Source organism: Oryctolagus cuniculus, chromosome 2 (assembly GCF_051225735.1).
Source record: "Oryctolagus cuniculus isolate XC-2025 breed Fujian yellow rabbit chromosome 2, ASM5122573v1, whole genome shotgun sequence".
Lineage (NCBI taxonomy): Eukaryota > Metazoa > Chordata > Mammalia > Lagomorpha > Leporidae > Oryctolagus > Oryctolagus cuniculus.
In genome coordinates this window covers 170540967-170565844 of record NC_142868.1, presented here as the reverse complement: position 1 = coordinate 170565844, position 24878 = coordinate 170540967, and the positions used below count along the sequence as shown (strand labels likewise).

General features: G+C 43.0%; 1 pseudogene; it reads left to right on the top strand.

The window, feature by feature from the left end:
• Window positions 1–8515: 8515 nt before the first annotated feature.
• On the top strand, window positions 8516–8636 carry LOC149128145 (U2 spliceosomal RNA; annotated as a pseudogene).
• The last annotated feature ends 16242 nt before the right edge of the window (window positions 8637–24878 follow it).

Genomic DNA, 24878 nt, shown 5'->3' with positions numbered 1-24878 from the left:
AGGGAGGGAGGGAGCCTTGACATTGTTGGGTAATATGTGCAAAGGAAAAGCACTCACAGATATGGGATTTCTTCCCTTTGACTCAGGGAACCAAAACAAAAAATATTATTGGAGAATAGAATGCCTTGGTTCTCACTGAATTAGAGTCTTAACTGTGCAGTTCCAGTTCTCCTCCAACTCTTGAGGCTATTTCCCAACCTCTTGCTGATTCTTTCTTGTTCATTTCCAGACTGATTAATGTTGAAGGGACCTAGGGCCCAGTTCTGTGTTCTCTTCATTTCTCTATCTCACTTAGTCCATCGTTGATCTCATCTAGGTTCACGTCTTGAAATACAACTTAGACTGGATGTTGATAACTACCAGAGCTCTCAGCTGTCTTCTAGATTTTTATATCCAACTGTGTACTGAACACCTCCACTTAGAGGTCAAGGTCAACATACCCTCATGGAACCCCTCAGCTCCCCCTCCCCCAATCTGCTCCACTGATGGCCGCCTGCATCTCTGCTGACTGTAGCTCCATTCTTTCCCTGCTCAGCCAAAAACACTGAAGTGGTTCTTCATGCTTCTTTTTCACACCCTACACCCAATCAGTCAGGAAGTAAGCAAGCCAGGTGGGTTTAAAAATAGATCTACAATCCAATCACCTTTATTCCACCCCCCCGCCCCCCGCCATTGCTACCACACTGGTCTAAGCCACCATTATCTCTTGCTTTGATTAAAAAAAAAAAAAGAGGCTGTACCAAGTCTTCCTTCTTCCACCCTAGCTCCCTTTAGTCTATTCTTAATGCTACAGGAAGAGTGATCCTTTAATAAAATAGGTCAGATCATGTCTCTCCTCCTCTCAAACCCTGCAGTAGCCCCTCATTGCAGTCAGAGTAAATGCCAATGCTCTTCAGTGTTCTCTCTCTGTGATCTGTCCTCCACCACTACTCTGACTTCCTGCTTGACCAGTCTTCCTGTTGCTCATCCTGCTCGAGCCACACTGTCCTGCTCGCTGTTTCTTGAGCCTGGCAGTCTCGGTCCTACCTAAGGACCTTTGCACAAACTGCTCCTTCTGCCCATGGTCGTTTTCCCCTAGGTACTGTCATGACTTCCACTCATCGCTAGAACGTAATTGTTCAGTGTAGTCCACCTTAAGCCTTCTATTAAAAGTTTTAATTTAATCTATTAAGTTCTATTTTCTTTTTAAAATATTTATTTATTAGAAAGGAAGAGAGAGAGAGACAGAGAGAGTGTGATTGATTGATTTTCCATCTGCTAGTTCATTCCTCAAATGGTCGTCACAGCTGATGGCAGGAATAAGAAATTTCATCCTGATCTTACACATGAGTGGCAGGGGCCCAAGTGCATTGACAGGAAGCTGGATTGGAAGTGGAGCAGCCAGGACTGCCGGCCCCCGGTCTCTTTGACTATCCTCTAACTTACTGTACAATTTATTTTTTTTAATGCATTTGCTTTTTTATTTCCTACCTTTGCCTTCCAAAATATAAGCTCCCCAAGGACAGTGATTGGCATATGGTGGGTTTATTAGATGAATGAATGAATAGCAGTGGGTTCTGGACCACTTTCAGGGGGAGTCAGGGGAAATGTGGGCCACAGAGTCCACAGAGCATAGAAGTTTATGTTATAGGCAGTTATGATCGAAGGCCAGAGAGATTCTGGGTTGTAATCAGAGTTAACACGGGGGTCCAGAATGATCAATTCTGTGGCCCTCTGGGATCCGTCCCATGGTCATTGAAAATTAGCCAATCTGATTGAAAGAAAAAAATCAGCCATTCTACTCCATGAATAGGTGGCATCTAGATGATTTTCTTTTCTTTGCCTTGCTTATTGGAAGGCTTTGTTATAATTAATGATGCAAAAAGAAATGGATATTTGATGATGTTTCTCCTCTTTCACACAGACATAAGAAATAGATAAAAAGTGCAATATCTCAGGGAAATACTTTATTCATAGAATTGGAGCCAGAGTGAGAAGTGGAGTGACAGTGAATGAAAGGAGGACAAGCTTTCCGGTGAATTCTATGCTCATCCATACTTGGTGTGTAGGTTGATTTTAGAATCTTTGTGATCCTTGCATGTACTCCAGCCACTCCTATCACTTCCTATGGGCACAGCACCGGAGAGGGGACATGTAGGTACTGGTGAAGAGAAAGTCATCTGACTGTTTCAGGACTGCAACCTGCAGGACACTCAACTCCAGCCTCATCTTTCTGCTAATCTCAGACCCTCAGACTCAGGCTCTGGTTCATCTGTCCCTTGTTAGCTTCTCCTTCAGTGTGGTGCTTCTGACAGTAGCCTTACTTATAGATACAGTGGTTATAATAATTAAGGGCCTCTGATTTCACTCTCGAGTATCCCAGGTAAGGTGGTGAATTTTGGGGGCATCCTGTTTCTAGGGCTCAGCTTGTCCTGTGATCTATTCAACTTGTGGCATCTCTGTCCCCACCACTTTGCTCTCTCCCATTGGCTCTGGTGGTAGTGAAACCTTGATTGTGTGGAAGTTTACTTTCCCCAGAAATTCAAAGGTTTAGCCAGTACTACTTGGAATATGTAATTTGGCCATTGAATAACAGGGTGGACCCAAAAGTTTCTGGTTACCAGCAATAGAGAAGTGGTGCAAAATGAGAACAGAAACCCCAGCTCACTCCCTGGGCTTTGAGTGATTGGGAACCACACTGGCTGGAGGATTGTGCAATGAAGTGAGTGTGGTGTTCCTTGTTGAGTGCATGTGCAAGTCATGTCCCCTCTGTGGTCTTGTGTCCTCATCTGCAAACTACAGGGATTCAACCAAAAAGTCTGTCCATTTCTTTGGGGCAGTAAGAGTCTATGTAGTAGTACAGCATATTGCAAAAAAATCTCATTATTTGTTGTTAGAACTGATTTCTAATCCTGGCCCTGTAATGTAAAGCATATTTGATTTTGACCAGGTTACAAATTCAGTTTTTTCATGTGTAAGTGGGAATTATACTCACTTAGAGGTTTGTAATGATGATTAATTAAATGGAATAATATGTAAGAAAACACCCTACAAGGTGTCTGGCACCTAATAACCCAATGAAGGATGTTGGCTACTCTGCCTTTGCACATTTGAGTCACCAGTCTTAGAGATGACCAATGCTAACATTTCCTCATTCATTCTAGATTTCTATGACTCTGTACATATATAAATTTTATTTAGTTGTTATTTTATTCAGGTTTTTAGAAAAGATTTATTTTATTTATTTGAAAGACAGAGTTACAGAGAGAGGTAGAGACAGAGAGAGGTCTTCCATCTGATGGTTCACTCCCCAGATGGCTGCAATGGCCAGAGCTGCGCTGATCCAAAGCCAGGAGCCAGGAGCTTCTTCCAGGTCTCCCACACAGGTGCAGGGGCCCAAGGACTTGGGCCATCTTCCACTGCTATCCCAGGCCATAGCAGAGAGCTAGATCGGAAGAGGAGCAGCTGGGACTAGAACCAGCGCCAATATGGGACGCCAGCGCTTCAGGCCAGGGCGTTAACCCTCTATACCACAGCGCCAGCCCCAGGTTTTGTTTTTATAGCCAGCTTTTTGTACTTATTATAATATGAATATTTCTTTGGAAAAAAGCTAAAAATGTAGCTTCTTTTTTCTATTTTTTTTTAAAATTTTTTTTGACAGGCAGAGTGGACAGTGAGAGAGAGAGAGAAAGGTCTTCCTTTTTCGTTGGTTCACCCTCCAATGGCCTCTGCGGCCGGCGCACCACGCTGATCCGATGGCAGGAGCCAGGAGCCAGGTGCTTTTCCTGGTCTCCCATGGGGTGCAGGGCCCAAGCACTTGGGCCATCCTCCACTGCACTCCCTGGCCACAGCTGAGAGCTGGCCTGGAAGAGGGGCAACCGGGACAGAATCCGGCGCCCCAACCGGGACTAGAACCTGGTGTGCCGGCGCTGCTAGGCGGAGGATTAGCCTAGTGAGCCGCGGCGCCGGCCGTAAAAATGTAGCTTTTAATAGCTGCTTGAAGGACCATTGTAACGCGGTACTAAATTTTATTCGACCCATTGCTCACAGTTGAACACCAAGTCTTTCTAATACCTCACTCATTTTCACAAACAATGCTTGATGGGAAGCTTTGCTGAGAAGCCAGGGTCTGTATCATTGATCGTTTCCTTGACCATGGCGGTTTGCACACGAGAAGGCAATGGGTTGAGTACTTTAAAGGCTGATTCAGGCTGCTGCAGCTCATAAGAGCCTTTTGCAGGGCCTCTAGCTGCCAGTAGGGGGCACCTTTGCCTCGTGGTTTCTCTCACCTATTTTTTTTAGTATCATTTTTGAAGGCCAAAGATAGAATAAATTTGTGAGTGAATAATTTTCAGCTCCAAATATTAAAATTTCTTACAAAGGATGTAAATCAGCAGTGCCTGAGGGCCTGGGCTATTTTGCTTTCCCTGTTGGGCTGGTTTCGTGCAACTTAGCAGCTTGTTGGCTGCTGACCTGATAGTGAGAAAAGGCACCAGATCTGATCTCCTGGTGAAACAGCCCTGCCAGCCTCTACAGGAACCACACACACGCACACACACACACACGCACACACACACGTGAATAAAAGCGGCTGCTTATTGAATGCTTTCTTGGAGCATCTAGTAATTAAAAAATCCGTAGCAATTTCAAGAGATGGTTATTATGAACAACTTTTTACCTAAGTAAAAAGAAGTGCTGATGTGGCAAGATATCACACCTGCTTAATGCCTAAAGGCAGTCTTCAGACCCAGGTCCATTTATCTTTGAAGTCTGGGATTTTTAACAATTTTCCTTGGTTTGTTAAAAAATGCATCTTCTGAGGTTCCGCCCAGGGCCTGTTGGACCAGGCTATCTGGGCATGGGGCTCTATACTTTTGCATCGAAATGACTTTCTTGGGAGGTCTGTCTTTTCTCTAAGTGGAGACCTCTATTTTATCTGCTCTGTGATCAGCTGAATGAACCGGAAGTCCTGATTAGAGAGGCTGGATGACCTTGGGCCATTGGAATCCTTAAGTCACTTGTTCAGCCTCCATTTTATTCCTAGGCACAAAGCCTAGGAATACTCTAGGACTTGACTTGCAGACAGCACGCGATATGTTTTGACATTGAGAGTTTGGTTGCCTGGGCAACCACTCTTCTTTCTTTGGCTAAGAAAAGATGCTCTGAAACTCCTTTCCCTCCTCAGCAGCCAGCAGTGTGACTTAGGGGCTCAGCCTGTGCTTCGAAGTCAGGAAGACCTGGGTTTGAATTCCAGCTCTGTCCCTTTCTGAACTTCCTGATTCTGGTCAAGTTACTTACGGCGCATGTGCATCTTGCTAACTTCCTCTGAAAAATGGATGCAATTACACCTGCTTTAAAGGGTTGAGTATAAATAACACACTAACAGCAAATGTGTCAAATCCAGCACCTGTCCCAGAAAAAGTGTTTAGGAAATGACAGAAAAACAGTAATAATTTTAAATAATATATTTTAAAACAATTGAATGTAATTTAAACCTAGAGAACTGCCTACTATTTTAAAACAGCTTTACTGAAGGTCTGTTTACGTATATCCCATAAAAGTAATGCATTGTGAGTGTAACACTGGATGATTTTTAGTATATTTAGTGACTTGTGCAACCATTGCCGTAAAGAGGTTTTAGAACATTTCCATCACTCTAGGGGGTTCCTTCTTGCCCGTTTGCAGTCAATCATCATTTAACCCAGACAGCCACTGCTTTGCTTTCTGCCTCCATAAATGTTCTATTTCTAGATATTTCACATGCATGAGGTGATAAAATATGCAGTCTTTACTCTCATGCTTTTTTTACTAAGTGTAATTTTTTGAGATTCATCCATATTGTAGCAAGTATGATGGTACTGCAAAATGTTTGTAAAAAATAGGATTAAGGGGCTGGTGCTGTGGCGTAGCAGGTTGAGCCTTCCCTGCAGTGCCAGCATCCCATATGGACACTGGTTCGGGTCCCGGCTGCTCCTCTTTGGATCCAGCTCTCAGCTGGTGGCCTGGGAAAGCAGGGAAAGATGGCTGAAATGCTTGGATCCCTGCACCCACTTGGGAGACCCAGAGGAAGCTCCTGGCTTGTGGCTTTGGATTGGCCCAGCTCCAGCTGTTGTAGCCATCTGGGGAATGAACCAGCAGATAGAAGCCCTCCCTCTTTCTGTCTCACCCTCTCTCTGTCTATGACTCTGCCTCTTAAATAAACAAGTAAATCTTTAAAAATAGGATTAAAAGATAAATTTATTGTGTTACAAAACATTTTGAAATATTTGCTTTTTTTTGCATGTCCATGAACTTTTTGAAGACCCCTTTCTGTCGCTCCCCCTCTTCATGGAGGAACGACACTAAACCCTGCCTAGGCTTCATATCCGAGTCACGGCACCATTATGTCGCTCCCCGTCTTCGTGGAGGAACGACACAGGACCCTGCACTGTTCTTTTGTCTGCTCGGCCCTTCCCGGGTTTGCTGCTGGTTCTTCCCCGGGTTGGCTACCGACCCTTCCACCTCCGTGGAAGGGCGGTTCCCCCTGCCACTTTCCCCACTTCCGCGGGGGAGCGGCACACCGCCAGCTGGCTCTCTCCGGGGCTGCTGAGATGTTCCTCAGGTGTTCCTGGTGCATGTTGTCTCTCTCCTCCTTTATAGTCCTCTTCCACCAATCCCAACTCTGCTACCCACACGCCGAGTACGCTGCTCTCCTCCAATCAGGAGCAGGTCCTACAGTTTATTGGTTGAACTGGAGGCAGCTGTGTAGAAGCTGTTTCCCTTCTCAGTGCCATATTGTGGGAAAGCAGATGCATAGAATAAGTCTTAATTCCAGTAACTTAGTCTAGTCCTGAGTTGCTCCCCACACCTTTCCTTTTCGTTGTTGAATAATATTCCATTGCATAGGTGTACTACATTTTGGTTATCTATTCATCAGCTGATGAACATTTGAATTGTTTTAACTTTTTTGTCTGTTGTGAATAATGCTGTTATGAGAATTCAGGAACAAGTTTTTTTTGTGTATTTTTATTTTTATTTCTCTCTGGTGTACATCAAGGAGTAGAATTGATGACATGGTAACAACATGTAATCTTTTGAGTAATTACAAAACTGTTTTCCAAAGCAGCTGCACTAGTTTACATTCCCACCAGAAATACACAAGAGCTCCAGTTTCTTCAAATTTCTACCAACAGATGTTATTATCCATCTTTTTGATGGTAGTCATTCTATTAGGTGAGAAATAGTATCTCATGGTATTGATTTGCATTCTGCTAACAACTAACAGTGTTAAGCATTCTCATAGGTTTACTATCTATTTTTAAGAGATATAACATGCTCTGTAAATTTATTTTTAAAGATTATTTATTTGTTTGGAAGGCAGAGCATCAGGGAGAGAGAGCGCACATGCAAGAGTGTGAGAGAGAGATCTTTAATTTGCTGATTCATTTTTTCCCAAATGACTCTAACAGCTAGGGTTAGACCAGGCAGAAGCCGGGAGCTAGGCACTCCATCCTGATCCTCCACGTGAGTGGCAGGGGCCCACATCTGCTGCTTCCCAGGCTCATTAGCAGGGTGGTGGATTGGAAGTGGAGCAGCCGGGCCTTGAATTGGCAGTCTGATATGGATACCAGCATTGCTGGCAGTGGAGTAACTTTCTGAGCCACAATACCAGGAATTTTGTTCCAGCCAAAGCGAGCAGTCAAGAATTCCATCTGGCTCTCCCATGTGGATGGCAGGCACCTAATAGTGTGCTCCCAGGGTACACACTAGCAGGAAGCTGGGATCAAGCGCAGATCCAGGACTTGAATTGCTGTATTCAGATAGGAGATGTAGGCATCCCAAGGAAGCATCTTAACTGCTAAAACTAATGCCTGCCTCTTAAGTAATATTTTTAAGTTTGTTGTAAGAAGACTTGAGACCACATACATATGTATATCTTCTTTGGAAGAATGTCTCTTCAGCTTTTTTTTTTTTGCCCACTTTTTAATTGGGCTATGTGTCTTTTTATTATAGAGTTATAAGAATTACTTGTACTGAATACAAGTCCCCTAATGCGTGTATGATTTGCAAATATTTCCCCCATTTGGTGAGTTGTCTTTTTTTTTTTTTGCTAAAGATTTTATTTATTTGAGAGGTGGAGTTACAGACAGAGAGGAAAAGACAGAGAAAGAAATCTTCCATCCTCTGGTTTACTCCCCAAATGGCCCCAATGACTAGAGCTGGGCTGATCTGAAGCCAGGACCCAGGAGCTTCCTCCACATCTCCCATGTGGGTGCAGGGGCCCAAGCACTAGGGCCATCTTCTACTGCTCTCCCAGGCCATACCAGAGAGTTGGATTGGAAGAGGAGCAGCAGGGACACGAACTGGCACCCAAATATGAGATGCCAGCACCACAGGCCAGGGCTTAGCATACTATGCCACAGCACCAGCCTATGAGTTGTCTTTTTACCTTCTTGATAATATCCTTTGAAGTAGAGAGGTTTTTAATTTTGGCGAATTTCAATTTATCTAATTTTTGTTTTGTTATGTTAACGTCATAGCTTAGAATCCATTGCCCATTGCTTCTTGGCCTTTTGGCTAAGATCAAGTGTAGAATCCATTGCCAAATCCATGGTCATGAAGGTGTGAAGCTGCACTCCCACGTTTTACTCTAAGAGTTTTATTATTTTTCACCATTACTATTAGGTCTTTAGTACATCTGAATTCATGTATATATACATATATTTATATAAATATTTATATATATGTATATACATACATATGCATGTGTTAGTGTGAGGTTGAAGGTCCAAAATTATTGTTTTGCTTGTGGACATTCAGTTATCACCATTTGTTAAACAGACTTTCTTCAATGAACTGTCTGGGAACCCTTATTGAAAACCAATTGACCATGGTATAAAGTTTATTTTTGAGTTCTTAATTGTGCCCATTGACCTATATGTCTTCATGCTAGCCCTATAGTTTATTCTTTCTTAAATATTTTTTGGCCATTCTAGTTCACACAGATATCCATATGAATTTTATGTTCAGTTTGTAAATTTCTGTAAAAATTCCTGGTAGGATTTTTATAGGGTATATTGAATTTGTATTTCAGTTTGGGGTGTATTGCCCAATATTACAACATCAAGTCTTCTGATTCACAAGTATAGGGTATTTTTACATTTTTTAGGCTTTCTTAATTTCTCAAAATGATATTTCATAGTTTTAAATGTTAAATCTATTCCTAAGTATTTTAATCTTTTTGATGTATTCCAGGTGAAATTATTTTCTTAGTTTCATTTTTGGATTGTTCATTGCTTGTGCATACAACTGACTTTTTTTTTTTTAATTTTTTTTTGACAGGCAGAGTGGACAGTGAGAGAGAGACAGAGAGAAAGGTCTTCCTTCTCCGTTGGTTCACCCCCCCAATGGCCACTGCAGCCGGTGCACTGTGGCCGGCGCACCGTGCTGATCCGAAGCCAGGAGCCAGGTGCCTCTCCTAGTCTTCCATGCGGGTGCAGGACCCAAGGACCTGGGCTATCCTCCACTGCACTCCCGGGCCATAGCAGAGAGCTGGCCTGGAAGAGTAGCAACTGGGACAGTATCCGGCACCCCGACCAGGACTAGAACCCGGTGTACCGGCGCCACAGGTGGAGGATTAGCCTATTGAGCCGTGGCGCTGGCCACAACTGACTTTTGTGTATTAATCTTGTATCCTATAACTTCACTGACTTTATTCTAAGAATTTCAAAAATGAATTCTTTAAGATATTCTATACAAGAGATTACTTCAAAGAGTTAATAGAAAATATAATAAAAGATATGTTTATTTTGTTGCAAAGCTTTTAAATCTGTGCATTGTTCTTTCATATTATACGTTTCTATGAGATTTTTGAAGCCTACCTCATATAAGATGGAGTTAGCTGTACTTCTTCCTTTCCAACACGTATGCTTTGTAATTCTTTTTCTTGTCCAATTGTCCTGGCTAGAAACTGCAGCATAATGTTGAATAGAAATGTTGACAGCACACGATTCTTTTTCCTGGCATTGGGGGAAAGCGTCCGATCTTTCACTATTAAGTGTAATGTTGCTGTGGTTTTTTTCTTTTTCTTTTTTTTTTTTTTCAAAGATGCTCTTTATCACATTGAGAAAGTTGGGGCAGGCCAAAGCTAGGACCCAGGAATTCACTCTGAGTCTCCTATATGGATGGCAGGGACCTGGTTACGTAAACCATCACCTACTGCCTTCCAGAGTGCGCATTAGCAGGGAGCTGGAACCAGGAACAGATCCAGGATTTGAACTTACGCACTCAGATATGAGATGCAGGTGTCCCAATGGGCATCTTAGCTGCAAGAACAAAGGCCTGTCCCTTAAGTAATACTCTTGAGTTTGTTGAAAGCAAACGCTTGGAAACCACAAGATTCGCAAAAGGATGTCTTAATCAATCGCTAGGTGATTCACTTTCTAAATTTCTGTGAAGTAATAAAAATCTTTACCAAAACTTATTAAATGACTATGAATTATAGCTGATTCTCTTCTACCCTATTTAACTCAATATAGTCAAAAGAGTTTAGAAAATATAAACACTGTTAATATAAATGCATCTTCCCAGTACAAAATTTTGATAAATATTTTGTAATCAAAATTATGGCACTGAACACAGAAGTCATTTAAATTTTGAAAAATGCCTGTCACATAACCTAAATGACAAAACCAGCCCTACGTGTCAAATTCTTCTAACAAACTTAGTTTCTTTTAAAAAAAAAGTCTGCTTTCACTTTTAAATGAATAATCACAGTGTGTTACTGGGTGGTCCACAGAAACCATCACTTCTTAGGGAGCAATCACTGGATCTGAGTTGATTGCATGTCCTTACAAAAGCTCAAAAATGTACGTTTAATACCCAAGAATTAATAATATTTACATTTGAACAACAACTAATGCTCTGTCAGCATTAGGATTCAAGTTTTGGCAACTAAGGCATTTTTGAACATGATATCATCAAACTAAAGTGATGCCTAAAGCAAGGATGTGAGCGATAAGGCTGCTGTCTCTTTCCTTCGCAGAAACTCCATCTGGAGCAACACCCACACATGCTTTGAAACTCAAACTCTAATCCACTATCAAGGAAAAGTGTGAAAATCTCTTTCATGTTGTATCCTAAGGAGCCTTGGATGCCATAATCTTACCAGTATGCCATTTTCCTTCCTGTAGTAGTAGAAAAATTACTTACAATGTCTATTAATCTGTTAGGTATATCCCCTGACTACTACATATTTTGCTACAATCTGAAAAATCTCTTCTGCTGTTTCAAGCATGTTATTAAAAAAAGAATTTGCGGCTATAATGTAATGTATATGTTCCTGAAAAGCTTGTCTATTTTAAAAGGTACACATTGAAATAAAGGGAATTATGGGAAAACTAGGTTTGGGGCATAGCCCTCTAACTTATGCAGAATTTTAAGTGGCACATTGTAAAACACAGTAATTGGTACCTGGGGAAATAATCTGTTCTGTCTACGCAGGCTGCCACGGAAGATAGAACAAAGCATATAAGGGCAGGCATTTAGCCTGGTGATTAAGACACGAGTCAGGCTGCCCATGTCCCATCCTGGAGCGCCTAGGTTTGAAACTCCACCCTAGCTCCCGACTCCAGCTTCCTGAACATGCAAATCTTAGGAGGCAGCAAGTGATAGCTCAAGGAATTGGGTCCCTGCCACTCATGTGGGAGACCTGGATTGAATTCCTGGCTCCCAGCTTCAGCCTGGGTCCAACCCCAGCTGTTGTAGGCATTTTGGGGGTGGTGATGGTGGGGAGTGATTCAGTAGATGGGAACTCTATGTGTCTGGCTGCCCCTCAAGTAAAAAAAAAAAAAGCATAAGAAAAAGGATGGAAATAATAGCAACCCTTTAATTAAAGCAGGGTTGGCTCCAGCTGTAAGTAGCGCTGGGATCAGCGGGGTCGAGGCTGTGGTGATGGTGGGCCCGGGAGGCAGCGTCACCTTCCACCCGCTCACAGAAGGCTGAGTGTGTACTCAGCAGAGGGGGCCCTTGAAAAAGGAGCTTATTTGAAGATGTCTTAAAATATAGTACGGCCAATACTGCTGGGGAACTGAGGGCTTTTTATTCTTTACTGAGGGTTATAATTTTACTTCTACTATACTGTGAATCTCTCCTTGCCTAGGAATCCATGCAAACCAACAGGGTTAGCACATGTTAGCCTGAAACTTAGAAGTAAGGCAAAGGGAGGGCAGCAGAATCTTTTGAGATCATACTGGCTAGGGATTATTTCATTCTCTGGGGGACCGCATCTTCATTTAACTTAATATTCACCATGGGTGAATAGCCCAGATTTTGTGAAGTTATGTGTTAATTTGTAGATTCTTATCCATTACAGAAGAAAACTCTCAAAATTATGATTTTATTGTCCTATAGGTCATGCACTAGTTTTGTGTCTAGTCTAGCAATCTTATTGTAATATTCCTTTAAAAACACTTATACATGCTTTTTGAGCCAACTTCACCACATTCCAAGTTGTACTTTTTAACACACGTAACACATGTTGAAACTGAAATTTGTTGAGGTTTGCTTTATATAGTATATGGTCAGTTTTCAGTAATGCTTGAAAATGAAGTGTATTCTCTGATTATTGTGGCAGGGTTTTAGACAGGTTGAGAATCTCATATCTAAAATGTTCGGGACCAAAGGTGTCTTAGATGTTTTATTTTTTGGATTTAGGAATTTATGCTTATACACAATGGGCTACCTTGGAAATGATATCCAAGTCTAACTGTGATATTAATTTTTTATATATACTTTTTATAGCTTGATGGCAATTTCATACAATGTCTTTAAGAATTTTCTGTGAAACATTTCATGGTATTTCATAGAAGAATTTTCCGACAGTAACATCATGTCCACAACTCAAAATGTTTTGAATTTTGGAGCATTTTGGATTTTGAATCTTTAGATCAAGGTTGCTCAATCTGTCTGTTTGAGTCATTTGCTTATTATGTGTTTCTTTTTTTTTTTTTTTTAATTATTTATTTATTTAAAAGTCAGAGTTACACAAAGAGGAGAGGCAGAGAGAAAAAGAGAGAGGTCTTCTATCCTCTGGTTCACTCCCCAGTTGGCTGCAATGGCTGGAGCTACGCTGATCCGAAGTCAGGAACCAGGAGCTTCTTCCGGGTCTCCCACGTGGGTGCGGGGGCCCAAGGACTTGGGCCAACTTCTACTGCTTTAGGCCATAGTAGAGAGCTGGATTGGAAGTGGAGCAGCTGGGTGTCTAGCCAGCACCCATATGGGATGCTGGCGCTTCAGGCCAGGGCGTTAACCCACGGTGCCACAGTGCCAGCCCCATATTATGTATTTCAAATGTCTTATAACCCTGCTGCTTTTTTGTGTTTATATTAGATTTATTACTTACTGAGAGGTATGCTCAAATTTCCCACTATTTGGGCTAAATTTTGTGGTGTTGGAATCAAGCTCTCTGCTTTCAATCCAGCTTCTTGCTAACGTGTTTTGGGAGGTAGCGGATGATAGCCTGAATGCTTGGGCCCCTGCCCCCCACAGGGGAGATCAGATGGAGTTCTGGACTTCTGGTTTGACCTGACCCCGCCCTGCTTCTGCAGGCATTTGAGAACTGAACCAGTGGATGGAACGTCTCTGCTTCTGTCTGTCTCTGTCTTTCCCTATTTCAAGTAAAATAAGTAAGTAAAAGTAAGAAAATTTCCCACCATACCGTGGGTTGATTGACTTCTCTTTTCAGTACCTTCAATTTCTAATCTGTATATTTTCTCTTTACTCTGAATAACCCTTTTGCTCTATGTTAGGTACGTCTTTACTAAAGAGCATAACAGGAGATTCTGTTTCTGGAGTCAGTCTTGTGGTCTTTGTCTTTTAACTTGGGTGCTTAGTCTATTTACATTAATTGTGATGTCTCCTCATTTGGAGTATTTCTGCCATCTAATTCTTCCCCTTCTACGTGTCTACTATTCACTCCCCCACCTCTTGTGTTAGGTTAATTACTCTCATTTTTGTCACCCTGCCCCCTGCTCTAGTTAGAAATTATATACTCCATTTCTAATATTTTATTGACTCACAATGAACTTGCATACATTTTTATGTATATGCTATTTGTCTACTATTTTAGTCTTACTTAATTTTTTAACTCAGCAAATTAGACATTCCTTTTGGCATTTGATTCAGTCAGTTTGTGTAGATTTTCTCACATGTATAACAATTTCTTTATTTCATATATTTTCTTGGATCTCAGATCTTATATCCAGAATCATTTTCCTTCTTCCTGAAGTACATCCTTTAGAAATTGATTTGGTTTTGCTGGTAGAAAACTTGTTTTCCTGAACATGCCTTTAGATAGTTTTTCTGGCTATAACATATATAGGTTAACAATTACTTTCTTTCAGCCCTTTGAAAAATTATCCTGCGATCTTCCATCGAGAAGCCTATTGGTCACTTCTTGGTTGGTAATGTCTATTTTTAAGAACTCCTGTTTTCTTTTTACTTGTGTCATCATATATGTGCTCAAATGTTTCAGATTTCTTTAATTTCACTATAGTATACCTAAGTGAATTTAAATAATACTAATGAATATTCCTTCTATGAATTTATCTTATTTACTAGTCATTGAACTCTTTGATTCTAAAGATTTATGTTTTCCTCAATTTTGAAAAATTATCAGCTGATTTTTTTCTAATTTTGTTTCCCTCCATTCTCCTCCCTTCTCTCCTCTGGACCTTTGAATAGACATCCAAGTGCACTGATTGCCTGCTGGTCATAAAATAGCAATATTGACTTGCTCTGGAAGTTGGGTAGGAATGCAGAATAAGTCAGAATCTTCACTTCAATAAAGTCCCCAAGAGACTCATGTGCTCACAAAAGACGGACATGCACTTGATTTGGCAAGGAGGAGATGAGGTCACCAGCCGCTCCTGATAACCCCGCCTGCCTCACTCAAGCCCTCCTGCCCCCCAGCCTCCATGCCGCAGAGAACCAGCTTCCCTGACATTGCTGCTCACGACGGGTGCTTGCTGAGAATGACCAGCATGGTATGGACGGCTCCCCTGTGGTGACCTGTAGCTAATTGTGATGTCGTTATAATAAAATTACCATGGCTGACACTCCTACTCCTATCACTCATCTGGTGCCATGACACTTCTGAGATATCCAAAAATGCACAAGGAAATGGGTGGTACCCAAGCATAGCCCCCTGTGAACATTCAGTTAAACCCTACCCCAGACATCACCCTGAGTGTCTCCAGATTGTATAATGGGAAGACCCCAAACATCGTTGGGCACAGTTCACTCTCAAGAAGGCCCACTTTCTCTGTCCAGGGTGTGCTTTGCCTTGGATGCAAACATCGTTTTCCCTTGCTAACCTTACCTATGTCTTGTTCTGGAATCCCTTCTTGTACTGGGGATGAGTGCCTGGACCTGTCATCCCGTGACACACTGAATTAGACCTTCTTATGCTGTTCTCCATACTCTCTATCCTGTCACAGTTTATGTCTCTTTGCCTTCCTGTGATCCAACATGGATATAAAGCCTTCAGATGTCTTAGTATATATGTTATATATGTTTAATCTGATGTATTGATATTTAGTCACAAGTCTCTAATTTAGATTATTTTTAATTAAAAATTGAATTTTAAATTTCCAAATCCTGCTCAGATTTTTTTACTTTATCAGAATTTCACCTTGTTCATCCCAATGACCTTATTTAACGTAATTTATATTTTGTGTCTGATCATTCTAACATATGTACTAATTAAGGATATGATTTTATCATTTTTTTCTATTGACTCTCAGTCATACTGGCTTGTTTTCTTGGTTCCATTTACTTTATGGATAAAAATTCTCAGAGGATATGTTTTTTCCCTCTTGATGCGTAAGAGTCAAGCTTCCTCATGGTTGTATCTATAGTGTTATTGGTTTTTTTTTCTTTCTCTGAGATGTTATATTTGGGTATGAGGCTTTACCAGGGTGCTCCCTTTGGAATCTCCTCCTCCTCAGGACATAAGCAGTGCTGCTCACGACTCACTGAAACCCAAGTTCAAGGCTATCGGAGATCAGAGTATTCCTGGGGGTAGCTGTTGGCTTTAATGTTTTAGTTATTATTGCTGGGTTTTACTTATTTATCTTAACTTTTGACCATGATTGATTTTTGTTACTTTCTTGCTGCTTACCTTTTTAAGCATTTAAAAATGCTTTGTTTATGTTTCAGCATTATTAAATATGCTTTATTAGGAAAGGTTTTCATGAAACTTAACTGTATTGCCAGAAATACAGATTTTGGAAGATTTTTCAGATATATATATATATATATATATATATATATATATGAAAAGTGAATTTGAGCCGGCGCAGCGGCTCACTAGGCTAATCCTCCACCTTGCGGCGCTGGCACACTGGGTTCTAGTCCCGGTCCGGGCGCCGGATTCTGTCCCGGTTACCCCTCTTCCAGGCCAGCTCTCTGCTGTGGCCTGGGAGTGCAGTGGAGGATGGCCCAAGTGCTTGGGCCCTGCACCCCATGGGAGACCAGGATAAGTACCTGGCTCCTGCCTTCGGATCAGCGTGGTGCGCTGGCTGCTGCACGCCAGCCGCGGCGGCCATTGGAGGGTGAACCAACGGCAAAGGAAGACCTTTCTCTCTGTCTCTCTCTCTCTCCCTGTCCACTCTGCCTGTCAAAAAAAAAAAAAAAAAAAAAAGTGAATTTGATTTTAGGCTTAAATCTCATTGAAAGTTCCATTTCTAAGACTTAAATTTGTAAAGGGATTTTTTTATTTGAGGATTTTAATTTCTCTCAAGGAACTTCACACATAGTGGGCTTAAATTTATACCTAGGGTATCTAGTATATTATTATTGGAGTGCTTTCATGATGTTATTTTTGCCTTTTGCAGAATCAATGCTATTTGATTTAGAAAAAGAATTTGAAGAAATTTTCAAACTTGGATGAAGAGACAAATTTTATGAACTCTTAGGACTTATTTTATTAAATAAATAAAAATAAATAGATCTTTATTAATAATAGAAGTACTAATATGCTCTCCCTCTGCTCTACTCCCTTGTCTCTCTCAATAAATTTAGAAGCCTGGCACAGGAGAGGCTGTGATTTATTGCGCTCTGTCAAACTCCAATAATAGACAGCTAAGGCTGTTAAGGAAAAGAGGCAAGCATGAACAGCACATTGCTTGGTGCTTTCTCCCCGATCTGATTTGCCAAGTAAGAAAGAAGATGTAATGGAGTAACTGTGGTTGTTGCAAAGGCCAGTTGATGTAATTTCTCTGGTCAGGTGGAAAGAGGAGGCCTTTGTTTTTCTGTTTGTTAAGGACTGGTGAAGCCTGTTGAAGTCTGACTGCCTTGCCTGAAGTCTTGTCTCTGACACCTAATTCTATAATCCTAGATGAGGTGGTTATCGTAATAACCATACTGAGCAGAGAGGAGGAAACAGGAAAGAGACAAGGTACTTATCAAGTATACAGAAAAAAGGAAGCTGAAATAAAACCTTGTAACTCTAGCTTGTAAACTCTTGGGGGGTAAGTCGGTGGTCTCAATGGTATCTGGAAAGATTCACACCAAATCCAGAGAGAGGGACCTAGAGGCACTTACAGATGATTGTGTGGCATACTTCAACATCGTATGAACCCACTGTGTATGTAGATTTAGAATGACTCAACACTTTTGACTTACATCTCTTTCATAACCTTGCCTATTTAACACCAGAGCATGAACCATTATACTCTATTTCCTCTCAACATTGCTCTCTCTCTATCATTTCTATTTGTTATGATCCATTCTGTTTCTAAGGTTTGCTCTTCTTCGACATCATTGGCTACAACTACTTATGATCTGTTGATGAGGTCTCTGTTCTACCCATTTCTATACTTTGGAAATGTGCTAATGTACAACAGTGAGCCAGAATAATAGAGTTTGAAAGGATTCCCTATAAACCAGCTCTGTGGTGCTTCTTGGACACGTCCAGTCACACGTATTACCTGCTGACGTAACCCGGGATTTTACTCTTCATCTGTATTATATTCACTGGTAGGTAAGCAGTGGTATCCAAAGTAACATTCTCAAATGGTATGAGTGAAAACAAAAGAACTAGCTATTATATTTAGTTTTAATTTCATCCTTTATTTTTCTTAGCCATTATGCCAAGTGCCTGCCCCTGTTACTTAAATTTAAAATGTTTGCTTTTGTAAAATCATGCCCACAACATGGCTAAGCTACATGGTGACAATATTGAACAAAACATGAGCAGAAACAAGATAGGACTATCCCTCCTCAGAAGCATTAGTGTTGCGTTTCTTAAGGCAGAATTCTAGCACTCAGCTTGTTAGTGCTTGCTTTCTCAATACAGAATCCCACTGTGGAGGAGATGTGTCTCTAACAGGGTCATATAGAACTTTCAAGTATTTCAAAAATAGACTTTCATTTAAGAATTTCTCTTGGTTTTCAAAAGAGAGAAGACTTCATCAGGTAGGTTTTAGTTAGGCATGAGGTGCCCCAAGGTAGACTGGAGTTGGGTCTCTGGGGAGGGCACAGGTAACACATCAGGATTGGGAGGAAGGAGTCAGCTGCAAGCAGAAGGAAAAGAACTTATCAACCTTTCTTGTGACCTCTGCAAGGGTTCTGCAAGTGAGCTGAGGTATGCAGAGAATCAAAATGGCGGCCGTGTTAGCTTCTTGGAGCTGCCATAACAAGGTAGCACAACTAGGTGTTTTAAAACAACAGGAATCTGTTCTGTCACAAGTGTGAGGGCTGGAGGTCTGAGACAAGGGACTGGGGGCTGTGCCTCTCTGGGGGAGTGACTATCCTTCCATGCCTTTCACAGCTTCTGGTAGGTAGCACAGGTCATCCTTGCCTCCTGACAACATCACCCCAAGCCTTGCTCGTGTTTTCTGGAGGTCATCTTTTCTGTATCTCAGTCCAGATTTCCCTGTTCTCGTAAGGAACCAGTCACACTGGATGGGGGGTGGGCTCACTTTACTTCAGTATGATATCATCTTAACTAACTACATCTGCAAGGACCCTATTGTCAAATAAGGTCATATTCTGAGGTACTGGGCATTAGGACTTCAACACATCCTTTTGGAGGGCATAATTCCACCTGTAACAACTGCTAGGTGGCTTGATGTTTTTTTAGGAGAGAGATGAAGTGATTCAGCTGAGAATCTGTGTTTCAGGCCTGTGAGTGGGAGCTATGACAATGGAGTGAGGACATTCTATGTTGGAACAAGAACTTGAAGACCCGAAGAAAGCTGTGGGATAGAAGGGGCAGGAGATTTTCTGGCATCTTGGGCTTATATCAGATTGCATATTTGGTTGAGTAACCTAGTGGAGGGGGTGAGTGGGTGATGGGGGCTGCTGTCCACTAGTCTCCCATGTTGGCCTCCATGGCTGCTGCCTGTTTGTGGCATGCTCCTTTCTGATTGATTGCATTTCAGTCACTGAATCTTTGAGTGCCACCCTTGGGCATAGTGATTTAAAGAAATCAAGTCTCTAAATAGTGAGAAAGAGGAGGAGTCAGACAAAGTTTGAAAACTTTGGTGGTAAAAGAAGGTTACAGTAGCTTGATGGGAGAGCAAGATTGAGGGAGTGCATTTTATTTTGTTTTGCTTTATTTTTATAAGGGTTATTTATTTCTTAGAGAGAGTCCATCCTTTATCCGTTAGTTCTTGCCTCAAATGCCTGCAACAGCTGGAGCTGGGCCAGGCTGCAGCCTGGAGCTTGTGGCTCTATGCAGGTTTCGCCCATGGGTGGCAGGGATGCAAGTACAGAGACCATCATCTGGCTGCTTTCCAGGACGCTCATTATCAGGAAACTGGACTGGAAGTGAAGCGAGGACTCACACCCAGGCAGTCTGACATGGGGCGCAAGCATCCCAAGCAGGATTTTAACTGCTGGGTCAAACAGTAGCCCCTTTGTTTTATTTTTAAATATGGATGTCATTTAAATGTGTTTGTTGTCAAACAAGAGGGCTCAAGGTCCTGCTGTGGGCAGGAGAGCTTAGGATCAAGCACACTGGTGCTGAGTTGGTATTGGAAGGAAGCCAAGTGTTCCTAGTGGGTAATTATTTCATTTCAGGTCTGACCTTTCTCTGAAGTGTCCTCTAGGCTCTGAGTCCGGGTCGCTGGGATGTGTGCCCTAATGCGTGGATGCTTTTACAGTTTGGAATCCATCCTGGCCATCTGGCAGGCAAGGATGGGGCTGTTTTCTCCTCTTGGGGACTGTGGCACTTAGGCACACACGAGCACACCATTGTCAGAGGCAAACAATTCAGGGGAGGGAGGGGCTGGGCCATTCTTGATTTTCTTTCCCCACTCCCTTTTTTCCTTGTCTGTTAGTGGCCAACTGACCTACTTTTTGACAGGAATAAAGACCTACTGACCTGCTTTCATAATATTCTTACTAGCATCATTTCATCCGAGATCTTTATGCTGCTGAGTTATATAATTTATTTGAAAGTTAGGTTTTGGGGGCTGGTGTTGTGGTGCAGCAGGGTAAGATGCTGCTGTTAACACTGGCGTCACATCCCAGAGTGCCAGTTCAAGCACTGCTTCCTTTGCCTCAGTTCCAGCTTCCTGCCAATGTACAAGGAAGGCGGCAGAAGTTGGCCCCTGCCACCTATGTGGGAGACGGGAGACCAGGATGGAGTCCTGGCTCCTGATTTTGGCCTGGCCCAGCTCTGGCTGTTGTCTCCATTTGGGGGGTGAACAAGTGGATAGAAGATTCCCCCCTCTCTCTGTCACTGTGTCTTTTAAATAAATAAGGAAATAAATAAATAAATATTTAAAAATTACATTTTAGAAAGAATAATAGATAAGTGTATAGTGAGAGCCAGAGTTGTTAGGACTTTTAATCAGATATTTGTTTCTCACAGGCATCTTAAAGGTCTAATTTGGTGACTGGGGTTAAGCAGCCCTTATTGGGAAGGCATATTATTGGGCCTTATGTATTTTTTTTTAAATTCATTTATTTATTTGAAAGTCTGAGTTACACAGAGAGAGAAGAAGAGGCAGAGAGAGAGTGAGGTCTTCCATTCATTGGTTTACTCCCCAGTTGGCTATAATAGCGAGAGCTGTGCTGATTGGAAGCAGGAGCCAGGAGTTTCTTCCAGGTTGGCCATGCGAGTGCAGGGGCCCAAGGACTTGGGCCATCTTCTACTGCTTTCCCAGGCCGCAGCAGAGAGCTGGATTGGAAGTGGAGCAGCTGGGACTTGAACTGGCACCCACATGGGGTGCCGGCCCTGCAGGCACTGGCTTTACCTGCTAAACCACAGTGCCAGCCCTGGAGTCTCATGTATTCTTTTTGAAGCCCAGAGTATTGACTTTGACAAGCACTGTGATACCATCAATGTGGTTGGGAGCCTAGACAGCAGCAGGCTTCTAGGGGCAGGAGGAGGTCCTGGTGGGGTAAAGCTTCCGAGATGTTAACTTTCCTTATGTTTAGTTGCTGGGCACCAGGGATAAGAGGGATCAGACATGGCGTTTCTGCTTGCAGAGCTGACAGTCAAATGGGAACACAGAGCAAATGGTGACTAACGCTGCCTACAGCTGCTCAGGAAGACATGAAGCAGATGATATCTTGCTGGATTTAATGGGGAAGTAGTAGCTTTCCAAATAGAGGAAGAATGAAGGGTGGAGCCGGGGCAGTAGGACACTTACGGGAGATAGAGATGTGTATTCAACTGCACAGAAGTGTAGCTATTCATGGTATGCCAGAGAAAAGCCTGCCACATGGGTGTTTCTGTGTCTCTGCCACTTGGCCTATGGGCAGGGGTGCTAGTAGAAGGACTGGTAGCAATGAAGTTGGACAAAAAGGGGAATTGACTTAGATGAAATAAGGCTTTGTATGTCTTGCCAAATTATTCAGACTTTATTTTATAGGCTACAAGTTGGAAGTACTAAAAAGAATCCTGAATTGGTGTTTTAGAAAAAACTTAGAATGATAATTGCACTCTGCCAAGCTCTCTCTCGTTATCTGTGGTAGGCCCCTGATTTCACTGTATGATCAAACTTGTTATCCAATGGGATTCTTTTGTCTTGGGTATTCTCTGCTGTGCCTCAGTTCCTTTTTCCATTTATTGGGTGACATCTGTTGCTTTGGGGGGAGGGTGGCATTGTAAAGTGGGACTTCAATGATTGGTTTTCTGTTTCAAAAGCACAGGAATTAGGGATTAAATAATATATTTGCAAAAAATATGAGGTCTATTGGAGGGTTCTTTTTTTCCTGCTACCTCTCTACCTCCCATCCATTTCACCCAGTAAACAGAGATTTCACAAGCTAGAGGAAGGAGGTGAGGCTGGGAAGGAGAGGAGTGTCAGATGCTGGATAATTCTGGAAGTAGGAATTAGTGAAGCTAATTAGGCCAAGCTCAATTTGGCTCCAGGCCCCAGTTCCCCATATGCAGCCTGATGCTGGAACTGGCCCCGGGGTCTGGCAGAGAGGGCTTGAGATGGGTTCCCTACATCGCTTGTGCTCTGGGGAGAGGCAGTTGCAGACTAATATTATATGTGCACCTGGGAAAGGCCTGGAAGCACTAGAAAGAAGAGTAGGTGGCCTGAGGAAGTAAGGCTTATGGCCGGGATGGGTAGATTGGTGGTCTAAGAGGGAGCTATAAAACCATTGCTCTTGGGCCGGCGCCACGGTTCACTAGGCTAATCCTCCGCCTTGCGGCGCTGGCACACCGGGTTCTAGTCCTGGTCGGGGCGCCGGATTCTGTCCCGGTTGCCCCTCTTCCAGGTCAGCTCTCTGCTGTGGCCCGGGAAGGCAGTGGAGGATGGCCCAAGTGCTTGGGCCCTGCACCCCATGGGAGACCAGGAGAAGCACCTGGCTCCTGCCTTCGGATCAGCGTGGTGCGCCGGCCACAGCGTGCCAGCCGTGGCGGCCATTGTAGGGTGAACCAATGGCTAAAAGGAAGACCTTTCTCTCTCTCTCTCACTGTCCACTCTGCCTGTCAAAAAATAAATTAATTAAAAAAAACATTGCTCTTACTAATATGAATTGAATTTCTTCTCTAATTCTCTGAAAAGCAGAATTTTAAAGGATATTTTGGTTAAGTCCCTCAGTTGGAAAAAATAGGCCTTAAATAAAAAGAAGCATTAGAGCTGATTCCATGAAACCTTCTATGAAGAAGCAAACCCTGTCCTAGGATCTTGGTATCGTCTCTCCAGCCATGGTGGGGAGTAGCTGTGTATTCACAGAAGTCTGCAGGATAGGGGAGCTTACTGGGGGAGGTTTTGTGCTCTAGAGAGATCCCTGGGGCTTTCTGCTTCTCCTCCCATGTCCTCTCAGATCCCAAGCCATGTGACCCTAAGTGAGCTGTCTGAGAGATGGGATGACTGAGAGAGAGCAAGGCTGAGACCTCATATCCGGTTGGGTTTTTCTTATTTGAGCGAGGGAGAATGAATTGAAGACACTGAAGGGGAGGGGGTGAAGAGAGATGAGCCCCAGCAGGACAGCCTGGAGACCTACATTCTTATTGAGTCAGGGGTTCTTGAATTCCCTGCAGGCCAAATGGATGCTGAGCTTGGGCTTGTGTGTCCTTGTGGACAACCCACTCAGGAGGACCTGTTGCAGGCCAAGGGCTTCAGGGCTAAGAGACCATGGTGGGGAGGGCCTGAGATAGGAGAGAGTGACCAGGAGAGGTCCTTATGGGAGCCTGAGCCCCATAAGGGCACCAGCTTGCCAACATCTGCTTCTGGGAAACAAGGCAGCAGAGCTAAGTGGAACAGAGCTGCCTCTCTGCTCTTTCCTACAGTGTAGGGGCAGAAGCAGGGACACAGCTAGGAAAAAGGAGTGCATGGTACTCCCTTCCTTGATATCCCCTGGACCAGGAATTAGGGCTGAGCTGAGGGGAGACAAAGATCTTGTAATGGACAAGAAGGCTGACTTTTTATACTGCAGTGCCCTGAACTAAACTTTTTAAAATATAAAAGATATGGGAAAGCTAAAGAACGTATCCAAGATGTCATCCAGGAATAGGGAAGGGAAATCTAACAGAACGTGAATGAAGGCAGAGGATGGGAAAAAAGTTTTATGCTTGTGTTTCACTGAGTTCCTATGGTTTCCTGGATATGAGGGAGATAGAGAGAATGAGATAGAGACAGGCAGATGATATAGCATGCCCTGTGGAGTATAGGCCAAGCCTTGCAGTTGAGGGGAGCAGGTGGAACAGTGTCTGTGTGCACCCATGACTCAGGTGGACAGGCACGAGAGTCTGTCTGGGACACCAGCACTGCTGCATGAGACCAAGGTGGCAGCTGATTCTTGACCTTGACCCTGCCCCTACCTCTTCCCTTTCTCTACCTTCAGATGCAGCTTTGGCCTGACTGTGCCTCTGGGAATTTAGATGAAATGCAAGAGAAAAGGTGGCTACCACTTGGGTATAAGTGAGAGGTGATTTGACTCAGAAATCCAACTGTTATAAAGAAATGAAGTAAGCGTTGCACAGTTTCTTGCTCAAATGTCAGATGGAAGCACTCGCTATCTGTGTTCGTGAACGGAGTCTTCCCCAGTAAGCCCGTGGCACACATTCTTCCCAAAGAGCACTGGAAATTTGCAGACTGTCCCCACTCCCGCTTGCCTCCCATCAGTGGTTCTGCTAATTCTGTGAATTAAAACTCAGCACATTTTACTTTATTATTTTTCGGTTAAGAAATTAGTGTGTTATGGGGTCAGTGCTGTGGCTAGTAGGCTATGCCTCCACCTGAGGCGCTGGCATCCCAAATGGGTGCCGGTTCGAGCCCCAGCTGCTCCACTTCCAATCCAGCTCTCTGCTTATGGCCTGAGTAAGCAGCGGAAGATGGCCCAAGTGCTTGGGTTCCTGCACCCGCATGGGAGACCCAGATGAAGCTTCTGGCTCCTGGTTTCAGATTGGTCCAGCTCTGGCCGTTGTAGCCATTTAGGAAGTAAACCAA